Source organism: Zingiber officinale, chromosome 7B (assembly GCF_018446385.1).
Source record: "Zingiber officinale cultivar Zhangliang chromosome 7B, Zo_v1.1, whole genome shotgun sequence".
Taxonomy (NCBI): Eukaryota; Viridiplantae; Streptophyta; class Magnoliopsida; order Zingiberales; family Zingiberaceae; genus Zingiber; species Zingiber officinale.
The window spans coordinates 58641995-58665208 of NC_055999.1; the positions used below are offsets into that span (position 1 = coordinate 58641995).

The 23214-nt window shown below is 36.6% G+C and overlaps 1 pseudogene; it reads right to left on the minus strand.

Moving 5' to 3' along the window:
* Positions 1-4653: 4653 nt before the first annotated feature.
* On the minus strand, positions 4654-16334 carry LOC122004364 (annotated as a pseudogene).
* Positions 16335-23214: the final 6880 nt, after the last annotated feature.

A 23214-nucleotide genomic window follows, 5' to 3' on the forward strand; every position in this document is an offset into this window, starting at 1 on the left:
ACACACAACTCAAGTTCATCGATAATAACTCATCCACTAGAGAGTTATTATCGCACTACCGCACCAATCCCAAATTACATTATGGGCTCCATCTTATCATGAGTGTGTTAGTCTCCCTGTGTTTAAGATAACAAATGTTCACTAATTAAGTTACTGACAACTCACTTAATTAATATCTAGCTCCAAGAGTAGTACCACTCAGCTTCATTGTCATGTCGAACTAAGTCCACCTGCAGGGTTTAACATGGCAATCCTTATGAGCTCCTCTTGGGGACATTCTCAACCTAGATAACTAGGACACAGATTCCTTCTATAATCAACAACACACACTATAAGTAATATCATTTCTCAACTTATCGGGCATATTGATTTATCGAGCTAAACCTCACCCTTTGATAAATCAAAGAAATAAATATTAAACATATGTGCTTGTTATTATATTAGAATTAAGACCACACACTTCCATAATAACTAAGCTCTAGTTCTTTTATTAAGTCAGTGCAAAAAGAACTTACCTAAATGGTCCTACTCAATACACTTAGAGTGTACCAGTGTAATTTATTAATCAAGATAAACTAATACTTAATTACACTACGACTATTCTGATGGTTTGTTCCTTTGCATCTTAGTCGTGAGTAACTATTTATAATTTATAAAGAGCTGACAACATGATCTTCTGAGAGTGACACCACACTCCATGTTATCTACTATATAAATTAATTGAACAATTACATTTAACAAATAAATATAGATATCGACCAATGTGATTCCTTTATTTCAAAATAAATGTTTACAAAAGCTAGACTTTTAGTATACATTCCAACAGAAGGGATCGGGAACCGTGACCTAATGACCTAGGAGCTTTTATACTTAGGTCTTATGGAATTAACTTAGGCTAATCAAAGTTAATCAACTCCTAACCTAAGTTAGGTATCCTCCATATGGTTCCTTCTAACTTTATTCTTCTATCCCCTTAAATCATGTTGAACAAGTTTATTTAAATTTCTAACAAAAAATATTCTCAAAATTCCTAGAAGATTTCATAATTAAATTTTTAATTAATGCTCGTGCGGCCCTTACCAATTTTGTAAACAAATTCTTTATTTACGCTTGTGAGACCTTAAACAAATAGACTGAATGATGGTTTAAAGTCTCCAGTTCCCCTTAAGCAAGCCTGTTTGGTCACCCCTTAAAGTCCCTGATCGACTGAATGATGGTTTAAAATCTCTGGTTCCCCTTAAGAAAGCCTATCTAGTCACTCCTTAAGGTCCCCAATTGACTGTATAAAGGTTTAAAGTCTCAGATTCCCCTTAAGGAAGTATGTCCAGTCACTCCTTAAGGTCCTCGATCGACTATAGTAGTTTAAAGTCTTCATTTCCCTATTAGGAAGCCTGTCAGATCACCTCTTAAGGTCCCCGATCAACTGAATGATAGTTTAAAGTCTCTGGTTCCCCTTAAGAAAGCATGTTTGGTCATTCCTTAAGGTCCTTGATCAACTGTATGAAGGTTTAAAGTCTCTGGTTCCCCTTAAAGAAGTCTGTCGTGCTGCTCCTTAAGGTCCTCGATCACTATGATGGTAGTCTCTGGTTCCCCTTAAGGAAGTCCGTCTGGTCACTCCTTAAGGTCCTCAATCGACTGTATGAGAGAGAGTTAATTCATATGCTCGGGAATGCTTTTGAGTAGTGTTGCCTCCACTTCTCATTATGTATATGAAAATCGGACAAAACACATGAATAGATTACAAGCGTACTTGTTAGGTTCTATAAGGTTGTAAGTGATTAACACTCCAAGGTCGCTCGAGATTCCTCCCTTCTATGTCTTAGAGATAGTAGGAGCCTGAAGCAAACTTTTATATCACCTTATAAGGTCTGCCCCATTGCAGTTCTAGTTTATTAACATTCCCGATGGGCTTAACGTGTTTCCAGACTAGATTTCCTACCTAAATGAATCTTGGTATAACCCTTCTATTATTGTTTTATCTCATTCTCTGGCGATATGATATGAGACAAGTTGTTGTCTTGTCCCGCACTTCTTCTACCAGATCGAGCTCTATAAGGCGTTAACCTGTATTATCTTCATCATATAATCATCTTCGGTCGGATTCAACTCCGACCTCTATCGGGATTACTGCTTCACCACCATATACTAGTTAAAAAGGAGTTATCCCTGTAGATTCTTAGGGAGTAGTGTGATATGCCCATAGTATGCTATGCAACTCATTCACCCAACTGCCACCAACATGATCTAGTTTAGTTTCAGTCCTCTAATAACTTCTCTGTTGGTTACTTCTGCTTGCCCATTACTCTATGGATATGCCACAGAGGTGAATGCCTGTATAATGCCATATTCTGAGCACCATTCCCTAATTCTTCTTCTTTGAAATTATCTTCCATTATTAGAAACTATTTTGTGTGGAATACCAAATCTACAAATAATATGCTGCCATAAGAATTTGATGACTGTCTGTTTAATAATTCGGGCCAATAATTCAGCTTCCACCCATTTTGAAAAATAATCCATGGCCACTAATAAAAACCTTCTCTAGGCAGGTGCAATAGGAAATGGTCTCATTATATCCATCCCCCACTGATCAGAGAGACATGATACAATAGAAGTCGTTAATAGTTCAGTAGGATGATGAGGAATATTCTGATATTTCTGACAAGATATACATATTTTTACAAGTTAAGCTGCATCTGCTTGCAAGGTGGGCCAGAAATATCCTACTAGTAATATTTTTCTTGCAAGGGATCGCCTCCTATATGACTGCCACAGGAACCTTGATGCACTTCTTATAGAATATATTGCATATCTTCTAGTCCGATACATTTAAGTAAAGGACTAGAGAAAGCCCTCTTATAAAGTTGATCACCTGCCATGGTGTATCGACTAGCCCTCTTCTTAAACACATGTGCTTGCTCTCCATCTACTGGTAAAATACCTTGTTGCAAGAATAGAATGATTGATGTTCTCCAATCACCTTGGATTTCCATATCAGCTTATCGTTCGATACAAGATACCAATACTGTTTGTTCTATTGGTCTATCCAAATTCCAAGGTATTATGGCAGAGGTTAATTTAGCTAATTCATCTACTACTTAATTCTATGATCGAGGAATCTTTTGTATGTTTACTTCTTAAAACTCAGCTTTTAGCTTATCAAATGCTTACACATATAATTTGAGTCGTTCACTAGTGATCTCAAAATTACATGTCAATTGTTTTGCAGCCAACTGAGAATCAGAATAAATTCAAACCTGAGCAGCTCCTACATGTTGTGCGGCTTATAGCCCTGCTATCAGTGCTTCATATTCTGTCTTATTATTAGTAGCTCTATAATTCAATCGGATAGAGAGTTGCATCCGATCTTCCCTTGGCGATATGAGAAGAATTCCAATGTCACTACCTTGTCGAGTGGAAGACCCATCTACATATATTTTCCAAGTTTCCTCTTCCTCTAGTCTCTGCACCTCTGTTATAAAATCAGCCAGAGCTTGAGCTTTGATAGCCGCCCGGGGTTGGTACTGAATATCATACTCACTAAGCTCAGTTGTCCATTTATTCAGCCACCCGGACGCCTCTGGATTAATGAGTACTCGACTCAAACTGCTATTAGTTAACACTATGATTGAGTGTGATAGGAAGTAAGGGCACAACCTTCGAGCAGATAATATCAATCCATAAGTCAATTTCTCAAGTGCAGTATATCGGCACTCGGCTCCTTTTAATAAATGACTTAAGAGATATAGGGGTTCACTACAATAAAAATATTAAAAGATAACGGATTTTATCCGTTGTCATAGGCCCTTTAAAACCGTTGTAATTGGTAGTGTTGTTAAAAGTGGGGGCTACAACAATGATTTTAAACCGTTGTCGTAGAATGAAACGACAACAGTTTTGCAACAGTTTAAAACCGTTGTTGTTTAGAGCACTTTTAATAACGTTGTCAGTTACAACGGTTTTTGGGGCTACGACAACAATTTTTAACCGTTGTCTTTAAGGGCAATAGACAACAACAATGATTTTAAACCATTGTCTTTTATACTATTGTCTTTTAATACCAACATATCATATTTCAATATAAATATATAATAAAGGCTCGTAATCACAAAAGAAAGAATATTTCCCATATCAATGCGATTCAAAATGTTATTTATACAAGAATTACAATCACAAAAGAAGAAACATGTCTCATATTCAAATAAAATTTATCCCAATACAAATAAACAAATAAACTCCATTTACAACTAATGAACAATAGCCAAAAGACTAGAAACTTGTGATGGTGGTTCATGCCATATAGGATTGCACTTACTTATTGTCAACCCAAGTCTCATCACAATCTTCAACTTGTAAGATTTCATTAGAATCCTCTTTCTCACTTGTTGATTCTTTCATGCCAACTTTTTATAATATTATTGATCATTAGTTCCATAATAAATCTAGTCTTCCCCACACCAGCTCCATCAAAAAGTACAATCTTTCCACACCTTTGATAAGGCACTAGGAGATTGACAACCTATTGTTATCAAAAGAAATATACTATTATATGTATGAAAAAACTTGTTCTGAAAGAATAATAAACACACATATGTTTTTACAATAGTTACCCGAATAAGTACATCATACAAAAGGTATTAGTTGTGAGATGAGTTACTTGAATGCTTGCATGGCTACACAAGTAGAAGTCAAATTTAGTAGGATGGTATATCTTAGAATCGAAAATAGTCCAGTAGCCTTTTTGAAGGAAATAAGTAGCTCCCTAGATATTGCATGACAGATGTTATACTCAGCTAGGTAAATTGGAAAAGAAACCAACATTCTATTTAAAAATGGTTTTAGATTGTATTTCATACTTTATCATGCCACCAGTAAGAGTTCCTCGTTGAGGATCTTGCCAAACCTTAATCAGATCTTGAATTAATTCTTGATGGACCTGAGCACAGACCAATCCAGCATATTTTGTCACCTCGAGCCAATCTTGAGACGCAATAACCTGACAAAACAAATATAATCAAGATAGTAAGGATACGTCAATGCAACTATATATAGAGCAAGAAATGATGATTGACAAAATTACTTCAACTGCGATAGAAGGGCTAGAATCTTCCCCAGGATGAGGATGTGTTACATCAGCACCAAATATTATAGTTGGTCGATCACTAACAAGAGGAATCCACCTTGACAATGCATCAACAAGAACTATGTCCCTTCTTCCAACCTATGAATCAATCCTTAGTAACACAAAGCATAACAAGAAAAATATATCCACCTTCCACGTACTCACCTTTCCATTGATCTAGTGGCCAACATTGGCAAGGTACTGTTTACTCATCCTGAAAACATGCTTTGTCAAACAACATTGTGAAACTAAACCAAGGCCAGTCTCACATATCTGCTTTTGATCACCTATAATAACTATGGTATATAATAATAAAGTGAACAAGGAAAGGGAAAAAATTAAAGCTAAAAGGTTCAACCAATTGATATTTGTCAACAAGCAAAAATATCAAGTTGTGTCGAACAAGATCAAGTGCAAGAAATGTTGGTTGGTCCTAGGAAGATCGTACCGGTTCCACTGTACAAAAATTTTATACAAGGGTCGAACCTTTCCTAACAACCTATTGTGTTCTTTAGAAATTAAATTCAAAATCGCAAACGAAACTTAACATTATTGATTCCAAATTTAACTTATATGTTCTTAATGGTTTAGACTTGGATCGCAAACGATGCTTAACATTATTGATCCAAATCCACCTATGTTATAAATTCAATTAAATATTAATTTCAGAAATCGGCTTCCAGGTTAAACATGGCGAGGCACTAGGCCTTCTTGGATATGAGAGCAACCACCACTTCCTAGACAAAGCCTTTCAATGAAATCTAATATTTAATTTCCTTATATAACCCTAGGTTTAACCAAAAGAAACAATCGAATCACAAATTTGAAAAACAAAAAAAAACACAAACTCGAATCACAAATTCAAAACTTAGAATTATATGCCTCTTGTGTTTGGAATTCATACAAAGAAAAACTAGTATGATGCGGAAAATAATCACTAGTCATATCTTTCTTTGTATGCAATGACCTCTTGATCTTCTACTGTATTCCTCTTCTAATCTCGGACGTTGTGTGGGCAATGATCTACCAAGTTGAGAACCACCCAAGCCCTTCTTCTTCCTCCTTGCAAGTTTCAGCCAAGCACTTCTCTTTGGGATGAAAAATTTCAGCCACCACCACCAAGCTCCAAGGGATGCTAGAAACAAAACCTCCTTTCTCTCCTTCTTCTCCTAGCTAGAACCAGCCACCAACAAGAGCACCAAGAGAGGGATGAAACCGGCCACTAAAGAAGAAGAGAAGAGGAGAAGAGCAAGGTCTAGGGCCGACCACCACCAAGGAAGAGAGGGAGGAAAATAGAATAGAGTTGTCTCTCATGAAGACACCCCTACCCCCTCTTTTATATTCCTTGGTCTTGGCAAATAAGAAAAATTTAAATAAAAACTTCCTAATTTTCTTTGCCATGAAAAGGAAAATTTAATTGATTAAAACCAATTTCCTTTTCTTAAATATCACGGTCGGCCACCTCATAGCTCCAAACAAGGAAAGTTTAAATAACACAAGAATTAAAACGTCCTAATTTGTTTCCAGAAATTTATAAGAAATTTCTCTAATAATTTTTCCTTCATGGTTGGTTATAAAAGGAATTTTATAAATTAAAATCTCTCTATTAAAACATGTGGATGATTTCCAAAAAGGAAAGTTATCTTTAAAATTAAAATCTTCCTTTCAATCTACAAATAAGGAAAGATATCAAATCTTTTCTTAATCTTTTGTAGAAACTTATAAAAGGAAAATTTTATAATTTTAAAACTCTCTTTTAAATCAAGAACATGGTTACAAAAAAGGAAAGTTTTCTCAAAATTAAAATCTTCCTTTCAATCTACAAATAAGGAAAGATATCAAATCTTTTCTTAATCTTTTGTAGAAAGCTATAAAAGGAAAGATTTATAATTTTAAACTCTCATTTAAAATCATGAAATCCACATAAGAAAAATATTAAAAAAAAATTAAAATCCTTTTAATTTGATGTGGCCGGCCACACCAAGCTTGGGCTCCAAGCAAGGGTCGGCCACACAACTTGCTCATCCTACTTGCTTTGGCCGGCCCAAGCTTTGGTTCCAAGCTTGCTTGGCCGACCACCTTAGGATGAGTATAAAGGTGAGTATAGGTGGGTATAATACTTTATAAATAAGAGGCTACGATAGGGACCGAGAGGAGGAATTGGTTTTGGTCTCCCGATGAAATTAAGCTTCCCGTGTTCGCCTTGAACACCCAACTTAATTTCATCAATAATAATTCATACCACTAAAGAATTATTATTGAACTACCGCACCAATCCCAAATTACATTTTGGGCTCTTTCTTATTATGAGTGTGTTAGTCTCCCTGTGTTTAAGATGTCGAATGTCCACTAATTAAATGAGTTACTGACATCTCTTTTTAATTAATATCTTAGTCCAAGAGTAGTACCACTCAACCTTATTATCATGTCGGACTAAGTCCACCTACAGGGTTTAACATGACAATCCTTATGAGCTCCTCTTGGAGACATTGTCAACCTAGATTACTTGGACACAATCTCCTTCTATAATCAACAATACACACTATAAGTAATATCATTTCCCAATTTATCGGGCCTTTTGATTTACAGAGCTAAATCTCACCCTTTGATAAGTTAAAGAAATAAATACTAAATATATGTGCTTGTTATTATATTAGGATTAAGAGCACACACTTCCATAATAACTAAGGTCTTGTTCTTTTATTAAATCAGTATAAAAAGAACTTACCTTAAATGGTCGTACTCAATACACTTAGAGTGTACTAGTGTAATTTTATAGTTAAGATAAACTATAACAAAATTACACTACGACTATTCCAATGGTTTATTCCTATCTATCTTAGTCGTGAGCTACTGTTTATAATTTATAAAGAACTGATAACATGATCTTCTGTGTGTGACACCACATACCATGTTATCTACAATATAAATTAATTGAACAACTACACTTAGCATATAAATGTAGACATTTTTTACCAATGTGATTCTTTATTTCAAAATAAATATTTACAAAAGCTAGGCTTTTAGTATACACTCTAACAATCTCCCACTTATACTAAAAGACTAAGCTGTCATATCCGCTGCCATACATCTGATTCTCATCCCCTCCACATGCTGATCAAAAGCTTTCGCCGGAAGGGCCTTAGTGAAAGGATCTGTCAGGTTATCTGCTGATGCAATCTTGGCGACAACAACTTCTCTTGGCTTCACGATGTCTCGTATCAGGTGGTACTTGCGCTCTATATGTTTACTCGCCTTATGGGCTTGTGGTTCCTTCGAGTTTGCAACTGCACCGCTATTATCACAATAAATTGTGATGATTTGGGCAAATCAGGAATCACATCCAAGTCCATTAGGAAGTTCCTAAGTCATACAGCTTCTTTGGCTGCCTCAGAGGCTGCCATATACTCAGCTTCCATGGTTGAGTCTGAAACGTATTTCTACTTAACACTCCTCCATGCAATGGCTCCACCTCCTAAAGTAAACACATAGCCTGATATAGACTTACTATTGTCCCTATCTGATTGGAAATCTGAATCCGTGTAACCCACAGGGAGCATATCATCTGCTTAGTAAACTAGCATATAATCTCTAGTCCTTCTCAGGTACTTCAATATATTCTTTATAGCAGTCTAATATCATTGTCCAGGGTTACTTTGATATCTGCTAACCATGCCCAAGGCAAAACAAATATCCGGTCTCGTACACAACATTGCATACATTAGGCTTCCGACAGCTGAAGCATAAGGAACTGCCTTCATGTCCTCTATCTCCTTTGATGTCTTCGGAGACATCTCTTTAGATAAAGCTACTCCGTGCCAAAAATGTAAGAAACCTTTCTTGGAGTTTTGCATGCTAAAACGAGTAAGAATTGTATCTATATATGAGGCTTGAGATAGGCACAACATCCTTTTCTTGCGATCCCTTATGACTTTGATCCCAAGAATGTGTGCACATTCTCCTAAGTCCTTCATATCAAATTGTTTGGACAACCATACCCTTATATCTGATAACACTTTGACATTGTTGTCAATTAACAAAATATCATCTACGTATAGTACAAGAAATACCACCACGTTTCCGTTACACTTCTTGTATACACAAGACTCATCCGGACACTGAATAAATCCATATGATTGGATTACTTCATTAAACCGGATGTTCTAAGATCTTGAAGCTTGCTTCAGTCCATAAATGGACCGATTGAGCTTGCACACTAGATGCTCTTTGCCTTTTTCAATGAATCCCTCTGGTTGTTTCATATGGATGTTTTCTTCAAGACTTCCGTTAAGGAAAGCTGTCTTGACATCCATTTGCCAAACCTCATAATCCATATGAGCGGCAATGGATAAGAGTATCCAGATAGACTTAAGCATAGCTACCAGTGAAAAAGTCTCCTCATAATCGATTCCCTCTTTCTAAGTATACCCTTTCGCAACAAGCCTTGCTTTGAAGGTTTTTACCTTCCTGTCTGTCCCTCTTTTCCTTTTGTAGATCCACTTGCATCCAACGGCTTTTACACCATTTGGTGGTTCTACAAGCTCCCAAACCTTATTAGAATACATAGATTCTATTTTAGAATTCATCGCCTTTTGCCAAGATACTGCATCTTTATCTTGGAGTGCTTTGTCATATGTTCGGGGATCAGGTTCATGTTTATCTGGGATCAAGTCTGAAGACTCTCCCAAAAACATGAATCTCTCAGGTTGCCTCACAACCCTCCCACTACGACGAGGTACTATCTGTAACTGTGCATCATTTGTAACACGTGTTGTAGTTTCTTGTGGTACTTCATCTTGTACTGGTGGTATTAAAGTAGACGTGTCCTCTCTAATTTCTTCTAGAACAATTTCACTTATGGGCTTATGGTTCATTACATAATCTTTTTCTAAAAATTGAGCATTGGTGCTAACAATAATCTTCTGATTTTTTGGATTATAAAACAAACCACCTTTCGTTCCCTTAGGATATCCCATAAACAGACAAACTTCTGTACGTGATTCCAACTTGTCAGTATCTCCTTTCAGCACATTTGCTGGACTACCCCATATCCGGATATGACTCAGACTAGGCTTACGCCCATTCCACAATTCCATGGGAGTAGAAGGAACTATTTTAGAAGGTACCATATTCAGAATGTACACTATTGTTTCCAAATCATATCCCCAAAATGAATTTGGTAATTCTGAATAACTCATCATCGATCTAACCATTTCCATAAGAGTTCTATTCCTTCTTTCTAGCACACCATTCTGTTGGGGTGTACCAGGTGCAGATAATTGGGATTAGATCCTGGCTTCTGATAAGTAATTCCTAAACTCTCCAAAGAGGTATTCTCCATCACGGTCAGACCATAGTGTCTTGATACTTTTACCAAGACATTTCTCCACATCATTCCTATATTCTTTGAACTTATCAAAGCATTTAGACTTGCAGCGCATCAAGTAAATGTATCCGTATCTTGAATAATCGTCTATAAAAGAGATAAAATATTCATAACCACCTCTTTCCTGGATAGACATAGATCCACATAAATTAGAATGAACCAGTTCTAACACATCTTTGGCTCTATACCCCATGGACTTAAAAGGTCTCTTGGTCATTTTACCTTCTAAGTAGGATTCACATGCTAGAAAATTTTCCAACACTAATGAACCTAAGAGTCCATCGGCTATAAGCCTTTGAATCCTACTTAAGTTAATATGACCAAGCCTTAGATGCCAAAGATATGTTTGGTTCATCTCTGAAAGTTCCTTTCTCTTATTTGAATTAGAAGATGTGTTATTAATTTTCATTTGTTGTTTTGCGGGAGAAATTGGATTTAAAGTATGTAAATTGCCAACCAATGCACCAGAACAGATAATAACTCTATTTCTCTTTATAACCACATTGTTATTAAAAGAAACAGAATATCCATCCAAATATAGTTTAGAAACTGAAATTAAATTCTTTCTGGAACTGGGTACATAAAGACAATTTCTTAAAACCAAACTTCTATTCCTATCAAAAGATAAGTAGACGTCTCCCACTACAACAGCCGCCACCTTAGTAGCATTACCCATGTAGACGGTTATCTCTCCTTCAAATAGTCATCGAGTTTCCTAGAACCCCTGCAAAGAGTTGCAGACATGATCAGTGGCTCCCATATCTACACACCAGGTGCTGGTAGATAACACCGCTAAACATGTTTCAACTACTGGAGAATGAGATATACCTTTCTTGTTCTCTTTCTTACGAGGACAGTCAACCTTCCAATGTCCAGCTTGCTTGCAAATGAAGCACTTGTCATTCGGCTTCTTCATTCCAGCTTTTGGTCCTATACCTAGAGATTTATTCACCTTCTTTGCTGAAACAACCCGTTTCTTCTTCTTATTGCCTTTCGACTTAGAAGTAGAACCATTTTCAGTATAGTGAATCTGAGAATTTTGACGAAATAGCCCTTCTGCTGCCTGAAGTTCTGTCAGTAGTTCCGCCAATGAATACATCCTTTTATTCATATTATAGTTCAGGCGAAAATGCTCAAAACTTCTGGGTAGCGTTTGGAGAATAATGTCGATCTGGGTCTCCCCATCGATTTCACCTCCGAGGATTTGTTATTCGTTCAAATAAGCCATCATCTTACGGATATGATCCCTTACAGGAGTCCCCTCTGTCATGGTGGCTGTGATTAATTTTCTCATAGCTTCTTGCCTAGCAGCCCGATCCTGGTGACCAAAGAGATCCTTGAGATTGTTCATTATATCATAAGCTGTTGGTAAATCCTTATGCTGATGTTGCAGCACATTTGACATTGAAGCCAAAATGTAACACCGCGTCATCTCATCTGCCTTTACCCATTTCCTATGATACTCAATCTCCTCTTGGGTAGATTCACCATTAGGCACATTAGAGCAAACCTCTGACAGTACAAACTTATAGCCCTCAGCAGTTAGGATAATGTCCATATTTCTTTTCCAATCTATGTAATTGGGACAGTAAGTTTGTTCTCTTTTAGTATAATGGCCAGTGGGTTGAAAGACATCCTAAGAATCACAAAATAAATTTTGGTCAATACTCTAAATTTAGAATAATATTGATTCCTCAAACAATACAATTTAAATTTACCAACACCTCAAAACACTATGAATTTTGCATGCCACGTTAGTGTGGACGTATACAAATTCAACATTTGTAAAAGGAGGGTCTTACCCATTAATTTTATTATCTTGTCATCCTAACTTTATGCCAAATAAAATTAATAGTTGGTTTTCCTTTGGTCACGCAAAACAATAACAGTGACTCCGTTGGGGAGGATACTATTGAATGCGTCTAAGTGTATACCATTACTTGATACTTAGTCCATTAAATAGGATTGTGCCCCTTCAGTTAGAGAAGATTACACGCTCCTAAATAATTTCCTATAACCATCCATAAAGGAAGTTTGATCTAGTAATCCACAATAAACCCATCCGTTGTGGAGGGAGGCACTCAGAGCCAATAAGCAAGCTTGTTGCATCACTTACAAACCAGTAATGGAGATCATGGAATTTATTTTAAAAAAAATCCCTCTCCCACTTAGTTTTTTAAGGTGAGGAATTTTAACCTAGCAAGCACACATCACACACATCACAGTAAATAAAAGCAATAAATATGAAAATTAATTTTTCAACTATTATAGTCTTTTCCATCACTATCCTTCGCGTGCTGCCAGCCCTAGGGTTCATGCCGTCGGGTCCATCGAGCTTCCTTTTCCGCTGCACCTCTAGTCCTCCAATAGCACCACGCCTCACAAGGATAAGATCTGCGATAGAAAAAATAAAATTTTACATACATCGATCCTATATTCCACAAGGGAATGTACATCAAGTCTAGATCGAACATAAATGTAAAATCCTAGGGCTAATACAGCTCCTGCTGTATTAGTTAAATACAATCATGCACACACAATAAAATGCCCTTGACATGTCCAAGGGTCCAATCACACACAATAACCATAAGCCATAATAGTTAGATCCTGCAACCACAGAGTTAGCATATCCTACTATTATCCTGCCTAAATTATGTATGATATGTGCATTACTAAACTGAAAACCAAACACACAAAGGCAAACCCTAGCTCTGATACCAATTGTTGGTAGGTCCTAGGAAGATCGTACCGGTTGCACTGTACAAAAATTTTATACAAGTGTTGAACCTTTCCTAACAACCTATTGTGTTCTTTAGAAATTAAATTTGGAATCGCAAATGGAACTTAACATTATTGATTCCAAATTTAACTTATCTGTTCTTAATGGTTTAGACTTGGATCGTAAACGATGCTTAACATTATTGATCCAAATCCACCTATGCTATAAATTTAATTAAATATTAATTTCAGAAATCGGCTTCTAGGTTACACATGGCGAGGCACTAGGCCTTCTTAGATATGGGAGCAACCACCACTTCCTAGACAAAGCCTTTCAATGAAATCTAATATTTAATTTCCTTATATAATCCTAGGTTTAACCAAAAGGAACAATTGAATCACAAATTTGAAAAACAAAAAAAACACAAACTCGAATCACAAATTTGAAACCTAGAATTATATGCCTCTTGTGTATGGAATTCATACAAAGAAAAACTAGTATGATGCGGAAAACAATTACTAGTTATACCTTTCTTTGTATGCAATGACCTCTTGATCTTCTACCGTATTCCTCTTCTAATCTCGGACGTTGTGTGGGCAACGATCTACCAAGATGAGAACCACCCAAGCCATTCTTCTTCCTCCTTGCAAGTTTCGGCCAAGCACTTGTCTTTGGGATGAAAAATTTCGGCCACCACCACCAAGCTCCAAGGGATGCTAGAAACAAAACCTTCTTTCTCTCCTTCTCCTAGCAAGAACCGGCCACCAACAAGAGCTCCAAGAGAGGGATGAAACTGGACACTAAAGAAGAAGAGAAGAGGAGAAGAGCAAGGTCTAGGGCCGGCCACCACCAAGGAAGAGAGGGAGGAAAATAGAATAGAGTTGTCACTCATGAAGGCACCCCTACCCTTTCTTTTATATTCCTTGGTCTTGGCAAATAAGGAAAATTTAAATAAAAACTTCCTTATTTTCTTTGCCATGAAAAGGAAAATTTAATTGATTAAAACGAATTTCCTTTTCTTAAATATCATGGCCGGCCATATCATAGCTCCAAACAAGGAAAGTTTTAATAACACAAGAATTAAAACTTCCTAATTTGTTTCCGAAAATTTATAAAAAATTTCTCTAATAATTTTCCCTTCATGGTTGGTTATAAAAAGAATTTTATAAATTAAAATATCTCTATTAAAACATGTGGATGATTTCCAAAAAGGAAAGTTATCTTTAAAATTAAAATCTTCCTTTCAATCTACAAATAAGGAAAGATATCAAATCTTTTCTTAATCTTTTGTAGAAACTTATTAAAGGAAAAATTTATAATTTTAAAACTCTCTTTTAAATCATGAATATGGTTACAAAAAAGGAAAGTTTTCTCAAAATTAAAATCTTCCTTTCAATCTACAAATAAGGAAAGATATCAAATCTTTTCTTAATCTTTTGTAGAAAGCTATAAAAGAAAAGATTTATAATTTTAAACTCTCATTTAAAATCATGAAATCCACATAAGAAAAATTAAAAAAAAAATTAAAATCCTTTTAATTTGATGTGGCTGGCCACACCAAGCTTGGGCTCTAAGCCAGGGTCGACCACACAACTTGCTCATCCTACTTGCTTTGGCCGGCCCAAGCTTGGGTTCCAAGCTTACTTGGTCGGCCACCTTAGGATGAGTATAAAGGTGGGTATAGGTGGGTATAATACTTTATAAATAAGAGGCTACGATAGGGACCGAGAGGAGGAATTGGTTTTGGTCTCCCGATGAAATTAAGCTTCCCATGTTCGCCCCGAACACCCAACTTAATTTCATCAATAATAATTCATACCACTAAAGAATTATTATTAAACTACCGCACCAATTCCAAATTACATTTTGGGCTCCTTCATATTATGAGTGTGTTAGTCTCCCTGTGTTTAAGATGTTGAATGTCCACTAATTAAATGAGTTACTGACAACTCTTTTTAATTAATATCTTAGTCCAAGAGTAGTACCACTCAACCTTATTGTCATGTCGGACTAAGTCCACCTGCAGGGTTTAACATGACAATCCTTATGAGCTCCTCTTGGGGATATTGTCAACCTAGATTACTAGGACACAATTTCCCTCTATAATCAACAACACACTATAAGTAAAAGCATTTCCCAATTTATCGGGCATTTTGATTTATTGAGCTAAATCTCACCCTTTGATAAGTTAAAGAAATGAATACTAAATATATGTGCTTGTTATTATATTAGGATTAAGAGCACACACTTCCATAATAACTAAGGTCTTGTTCTTTTATTAAGTCAATACAAAAAGAACTTATCTTAAATGGTCCTACTCAATACACTCAGAGTGTACTAGTGTAATTTTATAGTTAAGATAAACTATTACCAAATTACACTACGACTATTCCAATGGTTTGTTCCTATCCATCTTAGTCGTGAGCTACTGTTTATAATTATAAAGAACCGATAACATGATCTTTTGTGTGTGACACCACACACCATGTTATCTACAATATAAATTAATTGAACAACTACACTTAGCATATAAATGTAGACATTTTTTACCAATGTGATTCTTTATTTTAAAATAAATGTTTACAAAAGCTAGGCTTTTAGTATACACTCTAACAAGAATGACATCATACCATAAAGAGAAACATCATTATGAGGCAATATTACAATGAGCAAATCAAGCTCCTTTCCTTGAGGTTGGAGTGTGGTCATTGCATCATGATAGTGTGTTGGAAGCGCTCTTTCAACATGATCAGGACGAGCAGTTAGAGGATGAAGCACAGGATCTAGAGAAAATTCCTATAAAACATGTAGATAAAAATAATGATCTATGTGGCTTTTCTTCAAATAAGATAATTAAGAATTAAGTTACATGTAGTAAATCATATGCTGTAGTAAAAATGTTGAAGTCATACCATTCCTGATATCTGGCACATCTGAGCAAGCTCATGACAAAATCCCCTAGCCAAATTATCTTGCACATTCTTTGCAAAATTGATACATATCCAACTATTCACTCTCCCACAAAGAGCTGTAATATCTTTGGCATTTGGTTTGCATACTACACAAAGAGTTGGTCTAAAGTATTGCAGATCACCCTGTTGCCTCATCTACAAGGACATACACATGTCAAGAAGTGGCAAATGCATATAGTGAAAGCCAAGTTATGTATAATAGTTCTCTTATCAGTATCAGAAAATCTTCTTCTCTTGTCTCCTCTCTACTTCTTCAAGGGATGTAAAGAAAAATTTTCCACCTCAATGGAATGCATCTATGCAAGTACATTAAGTCATCAATTTTTGCCAACAAGTTGAACAGATCATAGAAGGTTCAATCCTTACTGCTTACAAAACATAGTGCATAGTCACATACATAAGATAATGCATACACAAGAGTCAAGAAATTGAGATATGAACCATTTTTTCCCTTAATTCCCAGTGTTCCTACCATTCTCCACCGAAAAAATATTATTTTTACACCTTCATCAGTTTGTGAAAAACATATGATGCGCAAACCAATAGTCAAGCAAGAGAAGAATGAAAGACAAAGAAAGCAACCTAAATAATTATGCTAATGAATTAAATACTTAGGAGAATGTAGAGTCTCATGTAATCATTATTCCTTTTAAGTTAGAAGAGTTAACAATTTGAGTGGAAGGTAAAAGTGTAGAGGAAGATCAAAGAAAATATTTAATCTGTAACGACCCGCCTCCTACTAACTAGGCTGTGAGGCTGATCGTCACATTATGCTGTGCTAACGCTATTCCATGACCATTATTAAATCTAGATGCGGAAGCTGTACTAATTAAAAAATTTCTAAGCTGCTAACATTTCTTGGTTCTATACATACTAAGGGATATAAACTAACTATTCATAACATGTTTTACTTCCCCCATGGCCAAGGAACTGAACTTAGACATTTTCCCGCTGATATTAGACCTCCCAATCGATCCAATCGATCCATTGATCGATTGGAACGTCGGATCGATCCAGGGATCGATTCAGCCGGCTACTGTATGCGGGACATAGGTTGGATCGATCCAGTGATCGATCCAGCATGCTACTGTGCTCGGGGCGATATTCTGGATCGATCGGCTGATCGATCCAGACTGACCAATCGATCCAGTGATCGATCCCAGAACCTTCTATTCGCGACAAAAATTGCTGGATCGATCGGCTGATCGATCCAGAAACCTACTGTTCGCGGAGCAATTTGCCCGATCGATCAGCTGATCGATTGGGACCCCCCAATCGATCCACCGATCGATTGGGGTTTCTGATTTTGCAGTTAAGCTCTGATTTCAGCACTGTTTCGTGCCTCAATCCTATTACAAGTTCTAAAATGACTAGAAATCACTCTACCACTAACAAATAACATTCTAACATCATAAAAGAAGTGTTCTAAGCATGATCAGGTGCATGGTTAACTAATTCATGGCAATTAACATACTGAAGTGCAAAATACTAAAACAATGAAAAGTTCTAATGTTTAAACAACTTGCTAGAGTTTCCTAAGATCTTCTTTCCAAGTTCTTGCCCACACACATCCTCGTAGCATTGCCCTCCAGCCTCCGCTAGTCCATCTTTCCTTTACCTTTATCTGCAGTATAAGGAAAAGAAAGTATCTATAAGCTTTCGCTTAGTAAGAAACCATCTACCTCACTAAAACATGCAATCGATGCAAATCATGCTTTGAAAACATGCTATTTAAAACATGTACTGATTAGGCTGAAACATGGCATGCTATCATACATAGAAATCAAAGCTAGTCATGGCATACTATCATCTAACATGTGTAACAAAACCGAACATGAACACCAAAGCATGGCATACAAAGCTAACCATAAACTAGCATATGTATCAATAATAAAAAAAAATTGAACTGAACATAAACTGAGCTAGACTGGAACTGAATTCAAACTCAACTAATATAACTAATCTTTGTGAGTTTTGAAAAACTAATAATGTAATAGATTAAAGTACATAATCATACTGCTAACGGGTCCGACAACTGTACATGCTATGCGCGCATCCTTAACTAGACCCGGGGTTGCAAATCCCGAATTTAGTAAGGTTTACTAGGTTATCTAAACCTAGGGACCAACTATGGGAGCCCAGCCCAATGGATATCTAATCCTGTACAGTGCCCCTACTGGATGTAAAATACTGGATCATAGCTAATTAATTTACCTTGCTTTTACTAGGTTATCTGAACCTAGAGGCAACTGGGGGTGCCCACCCATTGGACCGTAGTCCCATATATGCTGTGGCAAGGTTAACTAAACTATTTAAATGCTTATATTGCATTTACTGAGCTATTAAAATGCCTAAGTTGCATTTTTCTGTGCTAAATAATTTAATCGAACACTTAGTATGCACTAATTTACATCCTTGTGCCGAAAGTCTACATATTACTAAACTAAAACATGGAATTCACACGGAAGCTACTTATACTGCAGGTGAGGGGTTTCTTACCTCGTGCTCGAAGTTTCTTACGATTCTAATCGCTCGATTTCCCGGAGAAGACGATCCCTTCGACGATCTTCTCGCGTCTATGCGTTCCTCTCACGGAGGGGAGCGTCCTCATATCCAAGATGTCGCTGGAAAGTCCTCCTTTGGCCCTAGGGACGAAATCCCTAGGTGTGCTTGTGGTTGGCGCCTAGAGAAGGAGGAGGGGAAGTGGGCGGCGGTGAGGGTTTGAGGGAGAGGAAAAGTTACGTTAAAATAACTCTTCACCTATTAATTCCCTATTTATATTAAGTGGGTAATTTCGCCCAATTCTAATACAAATTTAATTGTTTCCCTTTCCTTTCAGCACGGCCCTGCTGGGTTCAACTGGTTACTAAAAATTATCCGTAAACCATAGGTCTCGGGTTCAATTCCCGCTTAGGCCGTTTTCATTTTCTATTTGTTTTTGCTACTTCCGCTACTCTAAAAATTCCATAAAAATATTCTAAAATTTAAGAAAAATCCTAGGATATTTCTAGAATAGTTTTGAGAATTTTCGGGCGTTACATAATCAATTATCCAATGCAATAAAAAGTTAACTAATTTGAATATTACTAGTGCTATAGCTAATAGAATTCATTTAACCAATACTGATAGCAAGGACAAACACGTTAGATAGTGATGGTAAGGATGATCAAAAACATTGTCAGCTCCACATACATACAGCAATGCGAGTTATGAACAATAATGCATAACCGTGACAAGCTCCAACAATGTCAGATTATTTTGTATAAACTAAAAAATTGTGCCTAAAAAATAATCTAAAATCAAGAAAAAAGGGGAAAATAAAAACCAACATAACTCACACAATATTTTCTGCACCCGAAAGGTTCTGAAAAGCAACTCCAGCAACTTTGTCACCCATAATTTCTCACACAATTGGCTTTTCCCTAAGCCTTTGGATTAGCACAAAGTAGCGCATTGAATCGAACCTACCTCGCGATGCCCGTGATTTAAAGCCTAAGATAAGCTCAAAATTCAATAGAAACACATCACATAGTAAATCTTCAATTCTTAACCCTAGATATCAAGAATCAAATGTAGCCAACAAGGTAACCAAAACATGGTAATCAAGGAGACTCATCCAACAGTTCATCCTCGAAAATTTTAACTTTTGAGTAGAAAAGAAATTATTTAGTAGAAATCAAAGTAAAATCGGTTTCACTTCACTCCCCTTTAGATTCCCAGATCTAAAATTGAATAAGAATTAGCAAAAAGTGGTACCGTTTTTGGTCCTATTCCCTTGAACTTGGATAGCTCAGCTTTGATCTCGTCCATGAACAAGCTTCACAAGTATTCCAAACAAATTTCACCTCTTTTCTCCTTCAATGCCCTCAGAATGTTCTTTATGCTTGCTGCCTTGGTCACAGCCAATCCTCCACACCTTATACAAAGAGTAGAACTCGAGTCAAACAAAAAACAAATAACCAAATTCATTTCTCATAAGGAAAGGAAAGGTATAACCAAGTTGACATCAGTAAGAAAAAAACTTTATAGTTCTACCAACTTGATGATGAAACAGCTCTAAAGACTCTAATTTGAGATCACGCTAATCATAAAAAAATTGTCTCTACAATCTCAACTTCCCAGAAAACAAAAGAAAAAGAACAATCATCATGTAGTCACATCTCACTAGAAGAGTAGAAGTAACCAACTTGGTTTCAAGGAAGGAGGGAAAAAAAAGTAGATAAACAAGGAGAAAGGCAACCCTTGAATCGAATGCCTCCAAGTTCATATCTAATCTCAAACAAGAGCTATTATCCCCAAAATAAACAGAAACAAAAAAAGACAAAAATTTTAATTCAAAGCTCACCTGAAATCCTCTCCATGGGGTGATTGGGTTGGTGCTCCTCTCCAAGAATCCCCTAGAAGAGAGAGCAAAGGCTCAGCAGCGACAGAACTTGAAAGTCGCTGGCCATAACCCCCTCAAATCTGCCTTTGCAGAAAGAAGGGCAACAAGATCAAAGAAAGGAGCAACCTTTACATGACGAGAAGGGAAGATTCCTCTGGGCAGAGGGTGGGAAAGGGCAGGGGTGTAATGACCCAAAATTCCTCATTACAAGTTCTAATAGTGGTTAAAAAATATTTAAAAATGCTATAGAAATATTCTAGAGATTTTTAGAAATTTCTAGAGTATTTTTATGTAATTTTTGAAGGTCGTTTGGTATTTTTACTAAATGAAAGAAGTTTCGACAAAAAAATGTCCAAACCGAGATTCGAACCCGTGACCTCCGGCCGAGCCAACTCTTAAGCGAATCAGGTTGACCAAGTGTTCCAGCGAGTGTTGCTGATTAAAAGAAGCATGAAATGTATTTAAGTAGTAGAAGTTAATAATAGGAAATAATAGGAAGGAAAGGGTTGCAGCCGAGATTTGAACCCACGAGCCAAGCCTTAAGCAACGCGCGCCTGACAAAGTGTTCACGCGAGCGGTTCTATTTAGAAAAGGTAGCAAATTTATTTAAGATAGTTAAAAGAATATTGGAGTTATAAGAAGGGAACTTAGGGCTTGATAATTCGCGTGACCTAATTACCTTACCTTTCTCCTCTCGCGGCGCCAGCGTTTTTCCTCTCGGGCAAAAACGAAAGAGATTTAGGGCATCGTTCCGACGGCCGGTGGGTGGCTAACTCTGAGGATCTTCTTCACTATTGAGGTCCTCTCGTCGAGGAGGAGCCGTGAGCACAAGAAGAGACCGAGAGCTCAAGTTCTCCGAAGCCCTAGCTGCCTCTCTTCGGCTGTGAGTCCAAGAAACTGCTGTAAGCGCTTCCTCACCTGCAGTAGAGTAGCTTCGGATTCTTGTTAGCCTCGTGTTTTTGATTTCAAAGCATGTTCTGGAGGAGGTTTATCTTTAAGATGCTGCCGTGAGTTTTATAAGGAGAATAAGAAGAGATTTGAATGAACTAAGCATGTAGTTAAACTCCCCAGCTCTTATAATCTACACCTTATATTTAGATAGTCTTTATTTGTGTAAGTTAGGCATGAAATTTTAAGTCCTTCCACCTTTATAAGTAGTGAATCAGATTTGGATGTGCTACGGATTTGGTTCATAGATTGGCCTTTCGGTTTTGGATTTGTAGTATCCTTCAGTTTTGAAACATGCAGTAAAGATTTGTGGGTTGTTTTCTTTAGGTTTTGTAATTTGTAATTCAGATTCTGATTTAGAACCTTCTGTTTGGGATCTTAAGGAGCATGATTAGGTTCATATGGAGTTTTACAGGTTCCAGATTTTCATTGCTAGGCAATGAACATGAAATGGTTTAATTTTAGTATGTAGATTTGGGTTGTGAATTCTGAGCAGGAACAACCACCAATTTCATATTAATTGTAGGTCTTTAGCTGATTTGTAACCAGGCGTGAGCAGCCTGTAGAAGCAATACAGATTTTTGAATTCTTTAAGCATGACATAGGTTTTATTTTAATATGAATTTATTGCTTCTGGTATGCATAGCTTTAAGTCCATCATATTCCTATACATGATTTACCTTAAGCTCTAACTGTTTATACCCAAGTTTAGTTCTAAGTTCATGTTGTTATTTGTATCTGTTGTAGCTATATGTGTGGTCAGGATTTGTGAAGTTGTAGTAATTGTTTCCGTGAATGATAATTTTACTGTCTTAAGGTCTTATTGTTTGGACTGTTGATATAAGGAATTATATGCCCTCTACGCACACATATTATGACTGAACCATGTTATTGTTGATCTACTTATCTTAAATGCCTTGATTGAGTCATGCTGCAGAGTGTTCATTGGATGCAGAATAGTGGCATTTTTGAAGTTCCTTTGTTGCCATGAAACTCAATTCAAATTGTTTAGTTTTGAATAGTTATGCAGTATAGGTTTTAATTCGAACAAGTTTTAGATTTAGTTTAAGCTTGTATGATATGCAGACTTTCATAAGTATTGCTTGCAGATTTTGATAAGTGTTGCATGCAGAACTCTAAATCTTAGAACAGATTTTTGTTAAGCTTAATATGCAGAATTTTATTAGCATAGTAGGCAGATTTTTGGTTTAAGCATTTCAAAGTTAGAATTTACTTAAACATTTCAGTTTCTTTTTAAAGAAGCATTCTTTTAAAAGTATTAACAAGTATAAGAAAGTTAAAGAAAAGAAAGAAAAAGGCTAAGGCCTTAAGTAGATCCCAAAGTCAAGACTTTAGGGATTTTTGGCACACAAGGTGCTTATTAAAATGTCGAGGCATCATATATTAGAAGTAATAAAAGATAACAAGTATTTTACTTTTTTTAAGAGGCTAGTACCCGACTTCCGAGGTTGTCGTTAAACAAATCCAGGTGTCCAATTCCGAGGTCTTGGCCCTGGTAGACCGAGGTCTGCTCTTTTAGGATTGGTGGCTCGCTACCCCAACCTATTAGGGAACGCGCATAAGATGGTACTATGCCTGGGCCCAAGAAGAAAGTGATGGATCGAAAGCGCTAGAGGGGGGGGGGGGTGAATAGCGCTCGTGGCTATTTTAACGATTAAAACA